The sequence below is a fragment of the Ambystoma mexicanum genome, chromosome 13 (genome assembly GCF_040938575.1).
Source record: "Ambystoma mexicanum isolate Mex_15411 chromosome 13, UKY_AmexF1_1, whole genome shotgun sequence".
Lineage (NCBI taxonomy): Eukaryota > Metazoa > Chordata > Amphibia > Caudata > Ambystomatidae > Ambystoma > Ambystoma mexicanum.
This window is the reverse complement of record NC_090938.1, coordinates 839,480,219-839,492,154: the sequence shown is the minus strand read 5'-3', so window position 1 is coordinate 839,492,154 and position 11,936 is coordinate 839,480,219. Positions and strand designations below refer to the sequence as shown.

The window sequence follows — 11,936 nt, the reverse complement described above, 5'->3', positions numbered from 1 at the left end:
TCGATCCATATTTTGGAACTATCTATTGTGTTGAAAAGCGAGCCTGTGTGTGTCATCCTGCCTACAGGGATTGCCTTCCTCTGTGGGGTCTAACTTGGGGAGGAGAGCTGGTTCAACCACATTTATTCTTTTGAACACAGACATTTCTCCTGTATTCACTCTTTGTGCAAGAAATAGGGCAGGCATTAGGTTTTGTTAGCATGGGCCATTTTAATTTGACTAACTCCACTAGGACTGTTCCTTTGATGGTCGAGACTACTCCCATCTTAGTTATAGGGCAGAATAGGAGTTTTTCCAACCCCAGAATCTACAATAAAGGTTTTATGAATTGTGTCTATTGTGTCAGTGTCGTACTTGTGATACCATGCCTCCCTTACACCCCGCGGATGAAAAGGCAAACTGGTTGATTGTGGGAGGGCCCATGCCAGGGGACTCGAGCTTAGTAGCAGACATAGACTATTGTAGTTTGTAAAAACATAAGGGGGGAGGGAATGTAATTATGTTATGGTATACATAAGAAATCTAGATAGTCCTAGTGCACTCCCAATGCATTCAGTGACTTACAATCTTTAAATTGTCTATATGTACTTTAATGGGGTGCGGGGGAGACAAAAACAACCCTGGCACTGGGTTGTGGTACTAAGATACAATACAACAAATGTCCACTACCTTGTGGATCTCTCCCGTCCCCTGCACACCCAATGTTTATTGTAAATACAACCAAAACGTAATTTGTTTTTTGTAGGTTCAAACCTTATTATAAATGTAAATTCCAAAAAAATAGTATCAAACAATCTTGTGATGTATTTCATCAATCAGTTTATAGTAAAAAGAACATTCTTTTCCAATCTTCATTATTATTCAAACAAAGTGCATTTCGAAATTGGTATTAGCTTTTGACTTATGTTTTGTTTCAACATAGTATGGATAAACAAATTCAAATAATTAATATCAGATAGTTTTTCATTCCTTTCAATAATACTTCTTATTGAACATCCAATATTAGATTATGTGTCTCTACGCGTTTCGGGGTATTATCTCCCCTTCTTCAGGAGTTGTCTATCCTTTTTCATGTGCAGTTCTCACATCTAAAATAAGTAAATAGAGTATTGTCACTCATCTGTTACATTTACATTTTCTTATTTTATATCTGTCATTCATTTTCATCTCATAATTACCTGTGTCCTTTCTTATAGCAACCGTTTCTGTTATGCTAGTGAAATCGGCCTGTAAGGTTAAAAGAATAAATATAAGGATGAACCCACTATTGTTTATACTTCCAGAAAGGTTCTTGTGATAAAAACCCATATGTGGATAATAAGAGTCAAGAGTTACCTGTTTGCTGTCCTCAGCTGATGCACCAATGGGTGCTCAGATGCCTCTTTCCTACGTCGGTATTCTTCAATCAATGTTTTAAAGAGAAGATTTTGGTTCAGGAAATCAACCGGTACCATCATCCGATGATATATGTCCTTGTTCCAGTAAGGGGTACTCAAATTGTCCTCCTAGTTAAGTAGGTTAACTTAACACCCGATGGTGAATCTGTAGAGAATGAATATGGAGTTACTTCCTCATCAAGTTTAGAACTCATGCTCCAGTCTATTAAGTCCTCAATGGTTATGTGCATATGGTTCTGAGTTCCCCATGTTTTTAGGGCGTTTTAGTGCTTACCTCAGTTTGCTCTCCTAATCTTGCTAAGCTGCCGCGGTAGAAGGGATCCGCAAAATGGCCGCTTTTGTTTATGTAAGCGTCACGGTGATGACGAGTTTGCGTGGTGACATCACGCAGCAGCGTGATGTCACGCATGTGTGATCTAAATAAGTATCAACAAGTTAATATTCATATGTGTCACTAGCTTATAGAGGTGACGGTAACTACGGATGTCTAGATCATGATGATACACTGTCAACATGATCTGGATTGGAAGTGTATTCCGTGTAGAAAATTGTGACTAATCTCGCCGTTTATAGAAGATTCCACTAGGGGTTAGGTAATGTATGTTAATGTACTTTAATCTTAAATTCTCTAGTGTCCAATTATATACTCATCTCCTGATTCGTGAAATCTTTTTGTACTGTGCAGTACCCTGATCTCGTACCTTCATAATTCATATATTCAATATGTAGGTAATTATGGGATGAAAAGGTGTGCTCACATTCTGATTTCAGGGGGAAGATCCTGCCTTCTTTTTCACCAGTTTCGAGAGGATCGCCAGGAATGCGCAATGGCCTCCAGACCGTTGGGGACAGTATGTCGCCCCCCCCGCTATCCGGGGTGATGCAGGGTGCCTATCAGGCGGTAAACCCCAATGGCAGCACTCCTTACGGAGAAATTAAGGCCGCAGTCCTGGATCGTCTAGGCCTAGACGAAGAGGCTTACCGGATACAGCTGAGAGAGATCAGACTCAGGGTGGAGGAAAGCCCGCGCCAGTTATACTATCGTATAAAGGACTTGGTCGAGAAATGGCTGCTACCTCCCACCCCAGCGAATCAACCCGTCCTCGACAAGATCATCCTGGAGCAATTCATCGAAGCCCTACCAGGACAGATGCAGAGGTGGGTTAGACAGCACCACCGGCCCACCTTGACTGAGGCGGTAGATATCGCCTCAGCATACCAGAAGGCGGGTCACCACAAGATGCAGCCAACTGGAGTAACAGCCCGGATAGCAATCCCGATATCCGACCCCCTTGTATTCCAGAGTGTTAGGATCCTACCCACGAAATGGAGACACGCCGACGACAGCTCCAGAAAACCAGAAGACAAAAAACCGGGAGGCGAGGAAAAACACCCATTGGCAGCACCAGGATACAAGCAACCGCAATGCTACGAGTGCAACGAGTGGGGCCATATAGCCAGGTTCTGCCCCAGAAGGAGACCAGCCGAACCGATGGACATCGGATACCTGAGCCCTGGGTCGGAGGAGAGCATCCCAGGTCCCTATGTGGTGGACATCCGGGTGGATGGCAGACCATTGCGCGCTCTACTCGACAGCGGCAGCCGGCAGACCGCCATATCACCAACCGTGAGTAACACTCCCTACTTATCTAATATAACAGTACTCATTAGATGTATCCATGGGGATGTGAAGTGATATCCAATGAAGAATGTGATGGTAGAACTAAACGACACAACCACTCCCTTGAGGGCTGCCGTCCTGCCGTGTCTGCCTGCCCCGGTAGTTATAGGGACCGACCTGCCTGGCTTTGAACAGGCCATGAATGCCCTGGAGGGAAAGAAAAGGATTCCACGCGATTCCGGCGCCCCAGCGTCGGACTCTGCTTCCCTGGCCCCCTTGCCAGGACGGAAAAGACGAACCCGGATGGAATGGTGTCAGGCTAGTTACATGACCAGACCCATCGACTGGAGTTTGGAGGAGAATGAAGACACCATTAAGGGGGAGACCCTAACTGACCGACTCTACGGGCAGCACAAGAAAGGGCAACACAAGATTGGGAACCCGATCTAAGTAAGGGACCAGGGTTCCTATTATGCCGGGGTCTGCAATATCGAAGATATAAGGGCGAAGATGAAGTCGCTAAGGAGCAATTGGTGCTACCAAAAAAAACATTGTGCCATAGTTGTACAACTGGCTCACAACCATCCCTGTGGCGGCCATATGGCTTCCCTCAAGACCCAGCAGAACCTATTGAAGCGGTTTTACTGGCCGGGCATATACGGGGAAGTGGCGCAGTTCTGTAAAAACTGCCCTACATGCCAATTGACCAGCGGTGTCCTACCAGCAAAGGCGCCACTACAGAAAATGCCTCTCATAGCGGTTCCCTTCCAGAGAATCGGCATGGATATTGTCGGTCCTTTGGAACCTGCTAGCAGGGGGTATAGATATCTGTTAGTGATCGTCGACTATGCCACCCAATACCCGGAAGCGTTTCCCCTAAAGGGGGCATCCGCCAGAATTCTGTGTGATCAGCTTATCCCGTTTTTCGCACGAGTGGGGTTGCCTTCGGAAATAATCACAGACCAGGGTACGAATTTCATGTCCGTCCTCCTACAGCAAGTATGTGAGCGTCTCCAAATCAAACAAATGAGAACCTCAGTATACCATCCCCAGACAGATGGACTGGTCGAACGGTATAACCAGACCATCAAGAAAATGCTGAAAAGGGTGACAGGGCCGGACGCAAAGAATTCGGATCGGGTTTTGCTTCTGGTGTTGACGATATTAAGGGATACACCCCAATCTTCCACTGGTTTCTCCCCCTTCGAACTGCTATTCGGAAGACAACCCCGGACGATATTGGATCTGGTTAAGGAAGAATGGGAAACCAGCGAGGAGGTATCACTCACTGAATACACTGAGGAGCTAAAAAAACATCTGACGGCTCTGCGTACCTTGGCGAAGCGAACCTCAGCCAGGCTCAAACCACCCAAGAGAAGAACTATAATAAGGGGAGCCGAATGAGGACCTTCAAACCCGGAGACCAAGTACTGGTACTCCTACCTACGTCTGCAAACAAGCTATTGGCCAGATGGAGAGGGCCATACAAAATCACGGACGTGCTCAGCCCAGTCACTTATCGGGTGCATCAACCTGATAGGACCACAACCGACAAGGTATATCACATCAACCTTCTGAAGGAGTGGAGCGAGCCAAGTCTGGGTGCATTCACAGCACCCGAGGAACCAGAATCAGAGGAAACCGTGAATACCATTCCTGACACCCTCGAAGCCATCAATTGGGGCAACATCCTCTCCCCGAACATGAAATCAGACGTCGTAGACAAGTTATCCCCCTATGCCGATGCCTTTTCTACGTTACCCGGTCGGACCAGTATATTGGAACACGGGATCAACACAGAGCCCGGACAAACCATAAGGCTTAGGCCATATCGAATCCCCAAAGCCAGGCGAAGTCATAAGTTCAGAAGTAGACGAAATGCTGCGGATGGATATCATTGAGCCATCCAACAGCGTATGGTCATCCCCCATAGTGCTGGTTCCCAAGCCGGACGGGTCCGTCCGCTTCTGTATGGACTACAGACAACTAAACACAATTTCCCAATACGAAGCGTATCCTATGCCGCGGATGGACGAGCTCTTGGAAGGCCTCGGAGCGGCCCTCTTTCTAAGCACCCTAGATCTAACCAAGGGATATTGGCAGATCCCCTTGCGTTCCCAGGACAAGGAGAAAACCGCCTTTTCCACATCAAGGGGACTCTATCAATACAAGGTTCTGCCCTTTGGACTACATGGCGCCCCCGCCACGTTCCAGAGGTTAATGGATATCATCTTACGACCACATGACGGATATGCGGCCGCTTATCTGGAAGACATTGTGGTGTATAGCAAGTCCTGGGAAGCCCATCTGAACCATCTGGAACTGGTGGTGGCCGATCTGCATAGGGCTGGTTTGCATATAAACCCAAAAAAAAAGCATGATCGGAATCCATGAAACCAAATAATTGGGGCACATAGTGGGTGGGGGTGTCCTGAAACCGCAACTCTCCAAGACTCAGGCTATACACGATATTCCGACGCCCACCAACAGGAAACAGATTTGAGCGTTCTTGTGGCTCGTTGGGTATTACAGGAGGTTCATACGTGACTTCTCCTCAGTGGCCGCCCCCTTGACTGATGCTTTAAGGCTCAAAGGTGTTCCAAACCTAACCAACAACCAGAGCGCCCTGAACACCATAAAACTCCTGAAACATAGGATTTCATCGAATCCTATTCTTTGTTGGCCAGACTTTCAAAAACATTTTTACCTACAAACAGACGCCTCGAACCAGGGCTTGGGGGCTGTACTCTCACAAGACCGGGGGGGGTGACCTGCGTCCTGTATGCTTTATCAGCCGGAAGCTGCTGCCTCATGAGGCTGCCTATTCCACCATAGAGAAAGAATGTTTGGCCATCCGATGGGCCATCGACTCCCTTAAGTACTACCTATTGGGTCACCGGTTCACCTTGTACACGGACCACGCCCCCTTGCAGTGGCTTGCGTGACATAAGGACACCAACCAGAGAGTGTTCCGCTGGTTCCTCTCCCTCCAGCCTTTTGACTTCCTCACTTTACACAAACCGGCCAGGTTTCAGCTGTTGGCCGACTACCTGTCTAGGTGTGCTTCCCGGCCCGAACGGCCTGGGACTGGGGTGGGGATGTGTAAGGATACGCCTCGGCGCCAGCAGGGGGTGTTGGGTGCACCGGTGATCGGGGCCCCTGAGAACCGAGGCAGCGGGTCGGCCCCTTCACTCTCGGCTGTCATAGGTGCCAAGAGCAAGGGAACGCAAGCCGCTGCTAGGAAACGCGGCGCATCACAGCTGCGCTCACCTGACTGGAAACCCGACCCGAAGGGGTGGGGACGAAGGCGCAGGCACTCCATGGCGGCGTGGGGTGGGGGCCACCGGCCCTTCAGGATGGCGTGCCCCGCGGTGGCCCCGGTGTGGGTCGCGGCTGGAAGGCACCCAGAGCCCGCCCATACCCAACGCAATCACGGTCACGATCACGTGATCGCCTCCAACGTTTTCTAGGACTCCGGAAGCAGGAAATGGTGCACGCTAGCACGGCAGCCTTTAAGGGAGGCGGGACAACCCCTCAGCAGCCAGTAAGGTGTAAGCCAGACAAGGCTGATGCCGATTGGTGGGGACTTGAAACTAGGGAAGCCTATAAAAGCGCGCCAAATGAAACTGACGAGGTTCTCTCATTTTCCAGGAAAGAGAAGAGGACGAGGAACGAAGACCGGAGTGGTGGGCCTATCCGGACACCACGAGATAGGACAAGGTTGGGGACTGCCTCAATCTACTCTGGAAGGGCCAAACACTGGTGAAAGAAACCAGAAGACTATATTCTTTGTTTTGCTAAGGACCCTTTACCCATTAGAATAAATATTGTTTCAGCATCCGCCTGTCTCCTGAAGTCTCCTTATCACAGTCGCAGTTCGTTCACGTCCCGTTCTCGAGACAGGAAGTGAACACCATTAAACAATCTATCCCTGACATTAGGAAGAATCCAACAGGTTTCTACAAAGAAATAGAGTCTGTTTTGCAATCCTCAGTATTCACTTTAAATTATATTGATTTGTTATTTCCTGTACTCCTGCCTGTTGATTTGTGGAAACAGATTAGAACTGTAGATGATATACCAGGGTTAGGAGATACATGGACTAACATGGCTAGACTTGATGGAGAAAGGCCAGCTGGCGAAAGACCGCCTCAGGTAATACTAACTTTGCCTGATAGAATAGTAATGAAATTGAAAACTATAATTTCCCGAAAAGAGAATTATTTGAGAGAAGCTTACTGCCTGAGTCCAAGGGAAGTCTGAGGGAGCTACCGAGTTCTTTAATCAGTTCGAACAGGTATTTTCAGATTTCAGTGGACAAGACTTAGGCACAGAGTCTGGGAAAATATTATTCGTGGACAAATTTGTGAGTGGATTGCTGCCCGACATCCAGTCGCAAATTATGTCCTCCGAGAGTGCTTGGCAAGCGAAATCTCAGTCAGAAGTATTGCACATGGCTCATTACTACGAGAATCGTGTCAATAACGAAAAGGAAAGAGTTGAGAGGAGAAAAGGTGACTTAAAGACGAAAGTATTATTACAACAAATTGTTAGAGGCCCTAGAGGGGGTAGTATGCAATTTAGAGGTCAGTATGTTCCACAGGGGAACGCGCCCTTGGGTCCTGTAAACATTAACTGGTGTGCTTATTGCAGACAAGAGGGTCATTGGTGTGCACAATGCCTGATCCTCCAACAGAGGTCAAATAACACATTTGGGAATATGGGTAGACGATCCAGAGGTCGCCCAGGTGTAGGGGGTTGTGGTAGAGGTCAGTTTTCACAGGATCCACAGCAACCTTTTTGGCAGGACAATTAGGCACCTACTGCGGATAATAGAAACATTTTTGATCATTCTTCTGCTGCTTACCTCTCTGAAGAACTTCCTTTTGATGACATTCTGTTTCGTTAGGATTGCCCGAAGCAGGGTTTGGAACCAACACCTATTCCCATTAATCAGAAAGGTCCCTACGTTGAGATGTTAGTGGGAAATAGGAAACATCTATTCTTGATAGATACAGGGGCACAGAAGTGTTCCATTGATCATTCCCGGGTTCCAAACATTCCACTGTCAGGGCAAACCAATGTTTCTGTAGGGTTTTCTGGCACAACAGTTGTTTGTCCGGTTTCTTCGCCGTTACCTATTTCTTTGGGTCCCTTTACGGACCACTGTCCATTCCTTTTGACTACGAATTGCGGAGAGAATTTGTTGGGGTTGAATCTGTTGAAGGAATTAAATGCGGTAACTCATTGTTGTTCTGATGGAGTGCGTTTGACGATTTCACCACAGCAACTTTCTGTCTCTCAATTCTTGACCAGACCTTTGCCACCAGAATTTAGTGATGTTCCGGAGTGTTTGTGGGCTATTGATGATAATGATGTCGGTGTTTTACAAATTGACCCTGTTAAAATTGTCTTGAAACATGGAGTAAAGCTTCCACGTATTCCACAGTATATGATTTCGGTCGATGGTGAGCAAGCTTTGAAATGCATCATCTCCGATTTTGTGCATCGAGGGGTGATTGAGGAAATTGCAGGTAGTTTGTGCAATAGTCCGATTTTGCCCATGTACAAAAAAAGGCGATAATGCAATTCCCTTTCGTTTCATAATTGATCTATGTGCCATCAATAAGATTGTTGCTCCACAATTTCCAATTGTGCCTGATGTGATGACCATATTAACTATGATCAATATTAACTAGGGGTTTCAGCTACTCATTTTAGTGTCGTGGATCTAAAGAACGCTTTCTTTAGTATTCCTATTCACAAAGACAGTAGATACCTCTTCGCGTTCACCTTAGGGGGACGTTCGTTTACCTTCACCCGTGCACCGCAAGGTTACACGGAAAGTCCTAGCATTTATAGTAGGGCTTTGAAAGAGATCGATACCCTTGAGTTGCCCTCTACTTGTACACTGCTTCAATATGTTGACGACTTGCTTTTAGCTGTTGACTCAGAGAGCGGTTGTAAGGAGGGCACTGTGTTGTTGCTTATTCACTTGGCTAAACATGGACACAAAGCTTCGCTTAAAAAATGTCAATATTGTTGTCAGGAGGTCACCTATTAAGGCTATCGCCTCTTAAAGGAAGGAAGAAGGTTGACGCCTGAACGTATAAAACTCATTTCTAGCATGTCTGTCCCAAATACGCAGAAAGAAGTTAGAGCCTTGATAGGAATGGCTTCTTACTGTAGGTAGTGTATCCCCAATGTATCACTAGTGATTAAACCAATGTTGGCTTTGACGAAGAAGGGCATTACTTCGCCATTGCCGTGGAACTTGGAGCACCAGTATGCATTTGATCTGCTCAAGACTGCATTGTGTTCAGCACCAGTTCTGTGCACACCAAACTACGAAAAGGCCTTTGTGTTGCATGCGCATGAATGTGATGGATGTGCTTTGGCTGTATTAACGCAGGAACATGGAGGGAAGAATAGGCTGTGCGGCTACTTTTCTTCCGCCCTTGATCCTGTAGCATGCGCTTTGCCAAGATGTTTGCGAGCTGTCGCTGCTGCTGCTGCTGCGTCTGTAAAACAGAGCGAGGGAATGGTCCTAGGCCATGCTTTAACCCTGATGGTACCTCACTCTGTAGATGTTCTACTGAACAAAACACAAATGCAACACCTCACCTCCGCACGATTAACGAGATAGGAATTTATCTTGTTTGCACCGCACATACAAATTAAGAGGTGTTGTGCTCTTAAACGGGCTGAAGTTTTACCTTTCCCGCAAAGTACTGCTTGCAGTGATGAAGAGTCACATTACTGCCTTTACACTACTGAACAAGAGACAAAGGGTAGAATCGATCTGAAGGATACTCCTTTGAACAATCCACAAGGCGAGCTGTTTTGCGATGGCTCCTGCTTCAAACTCCCAGATGGTACATCCACAGCTGCTTATGCAATCTCTACATTGAGCACGGTCGTGGAAACCAAAAGAATCACGCATAACTCGGCGCAGGCCGCAGAGATTATAGCATTGACTCGAGCTTGTGAACTTTCCGAAGTGCTTACGGTAAACATATATACTGACAGTCAGTATGCCTTTGGGGTGGTTCACAACTTCGGTAAACTTTGGGCAGAAAGAGGATTCTTGACTTCACATGGTACGAAAATCCAACATGGCTCCTTGATAGTATAGCTACTCTCAGCACTTGCACTCCCTACTCAGTTAGCTATCCTAAAATGCGCAGCACATCAGAAGATTGTATATCATGTAGGAAAAGGGAACGCTTTTGCTGACCAGATAGCCAAACAGACTGCCACTGATCTCTCTTCAGAAATGTAAACTTCAAGGGAAGCCACAAATGCATGTACTTTGGATGTGGGTATTGACTCTGTGAGGGATATCCAAGCCGATGCCACATTAGAAGAGTCTAAGAAATGGGCTGAGGGCTTGGGGAAATTGGATGATGATGGGTGTTGGGTGGACAAAGTTGAAGGGAAGTGGTTACTGCCTGACGCATATATTATGATGATGGTTGTTATGGCTCATGGTCCCACCCACATATGTGCTCGTAAAATTACTGAAATGTTGCAAAAAGTATGGGTAAATGACAAAATTCCTAAAGTAGGTGAATGCTTCGTTCAGGGATGCATGATTTGTTTGCAGCATAATGTGGGAAAGGGCACATCAACTCCTAGGGGTAGTTTTGGTCCACCTTCTGTCCCCTTTGAGGTTATTCATTTTGATTTTATTGAAATGGAGCGTTGTAACAATTTCAAGTATGTAGTAGTCGTCATCTGTGCTTTCAGCAAATGGGTTGAGGCTTTTCCCGTCAAAGATGCCACAGTTATGACTGTTATGAAGATGAAGCGGAAGCATGTAAGTCATATAATTGGGTTTATTTAGGTTAATAAATAAGAAAAGAAGACCCCACATCTCATGGGCTCCCTTCCCCTCAGCTCTCTCCTCCAACTGTCCAACTTAGAACCTACCAAGCAAAACACACACCAACATTCCATGACATCATAGTGTATGCTCCCTTCACTGGAGATATCTCATCCCCAAAGGAGATGCACTACAACAATGACCACAGCAAAGACTATGTTAAAGGAATATTTTCCAAGATTTGGGTTACCGAGAGTCATCTGGTCGGACAATGGTCCATATTTTATCGCTGCTGTAATTCTGCAGATATGCGTGGGATTACAGATTGATAAACGGTTCGATTCGGCTAGACACACTCAGAGTGCTGGATTAGTGGAAAGACACAATGGCATCATCAAGAACAAGCTCGCTAAGACGTGTGCCAGCACCAAACTAAAAAGGCCAGACGCCTTACCGATCGTGTTGTTATCAATGTGAACAACCCCTCAAACTAAGACTGGGCTCTCTCCCTTTGAGGTGGTTATGGGTAGGCCAGCTAATATTTGGAATGTTCCAAAGTCTCGCTCTTTACGAGACGTTGAAAATGTACTTCTCTCTGATTACTGTGGCCAGTTAACTAAAAACTTGTATTTGATTTATCACCAGGTGCGAGAGGCTTTACCTGTACGGTACGAGGGTCCCGGTCACAGCATACGACCGGGGGAGTGGATCCTCACCAAATCGTTTGAGCGATCTTGTTGCCTCGCACCTCGTTGGTGGGCCCCTTCCAAGTTTTGCTGGTCACACAGACTGCGGTGCGGGTAGCAGGCCGGAAGAATTGGATACACGTGTCACATACCAAGAGGATTCCACACCCAGTGCCATACGATACAGAAGATACAGAACCCCTCACCAATGCTGTAACCAACGATCACGAAGCAACAATCAGCATCGAGAGTGTATCGGAGACTCTCCCTGAGCCTGTGAGGTCTGGGGAAAAAGCCATTTCATCTCCACACTCTCCAACAGTTTTGTTTCCGGAAGTCGTTCCTAGTCTTGTCTTTGATCGTGCTTCCGATCATTCGCCACTTCCAGTGGGAAGTGAAGACACGTT

General features: G+C 46.7%; 1 long non-coding RNA gene across 1 annotated transcript; it reads right to left on the bottom strand.

Moving 5' to 3' along the window:
- Nucleotides 1-940: 940 nt before the first annotated feature.
- LOC138520704 (uncharacterized) lies at nt 941-1,453 on the bottom strand. The gene is made up of 3 exons (XR_011282870.1): nt 1,336-1,453; nt 1,179-1,227; nt 941-1,088 (listed from the first exon to the last, which is right to left on the bottom strand). It is a non-coding gene; the product is annotated as an uncharacterized lncRNA (long non-coding RNA).
- Nucleotides 1,454-11,936: the final 10,483 nt, after the last annotated feature.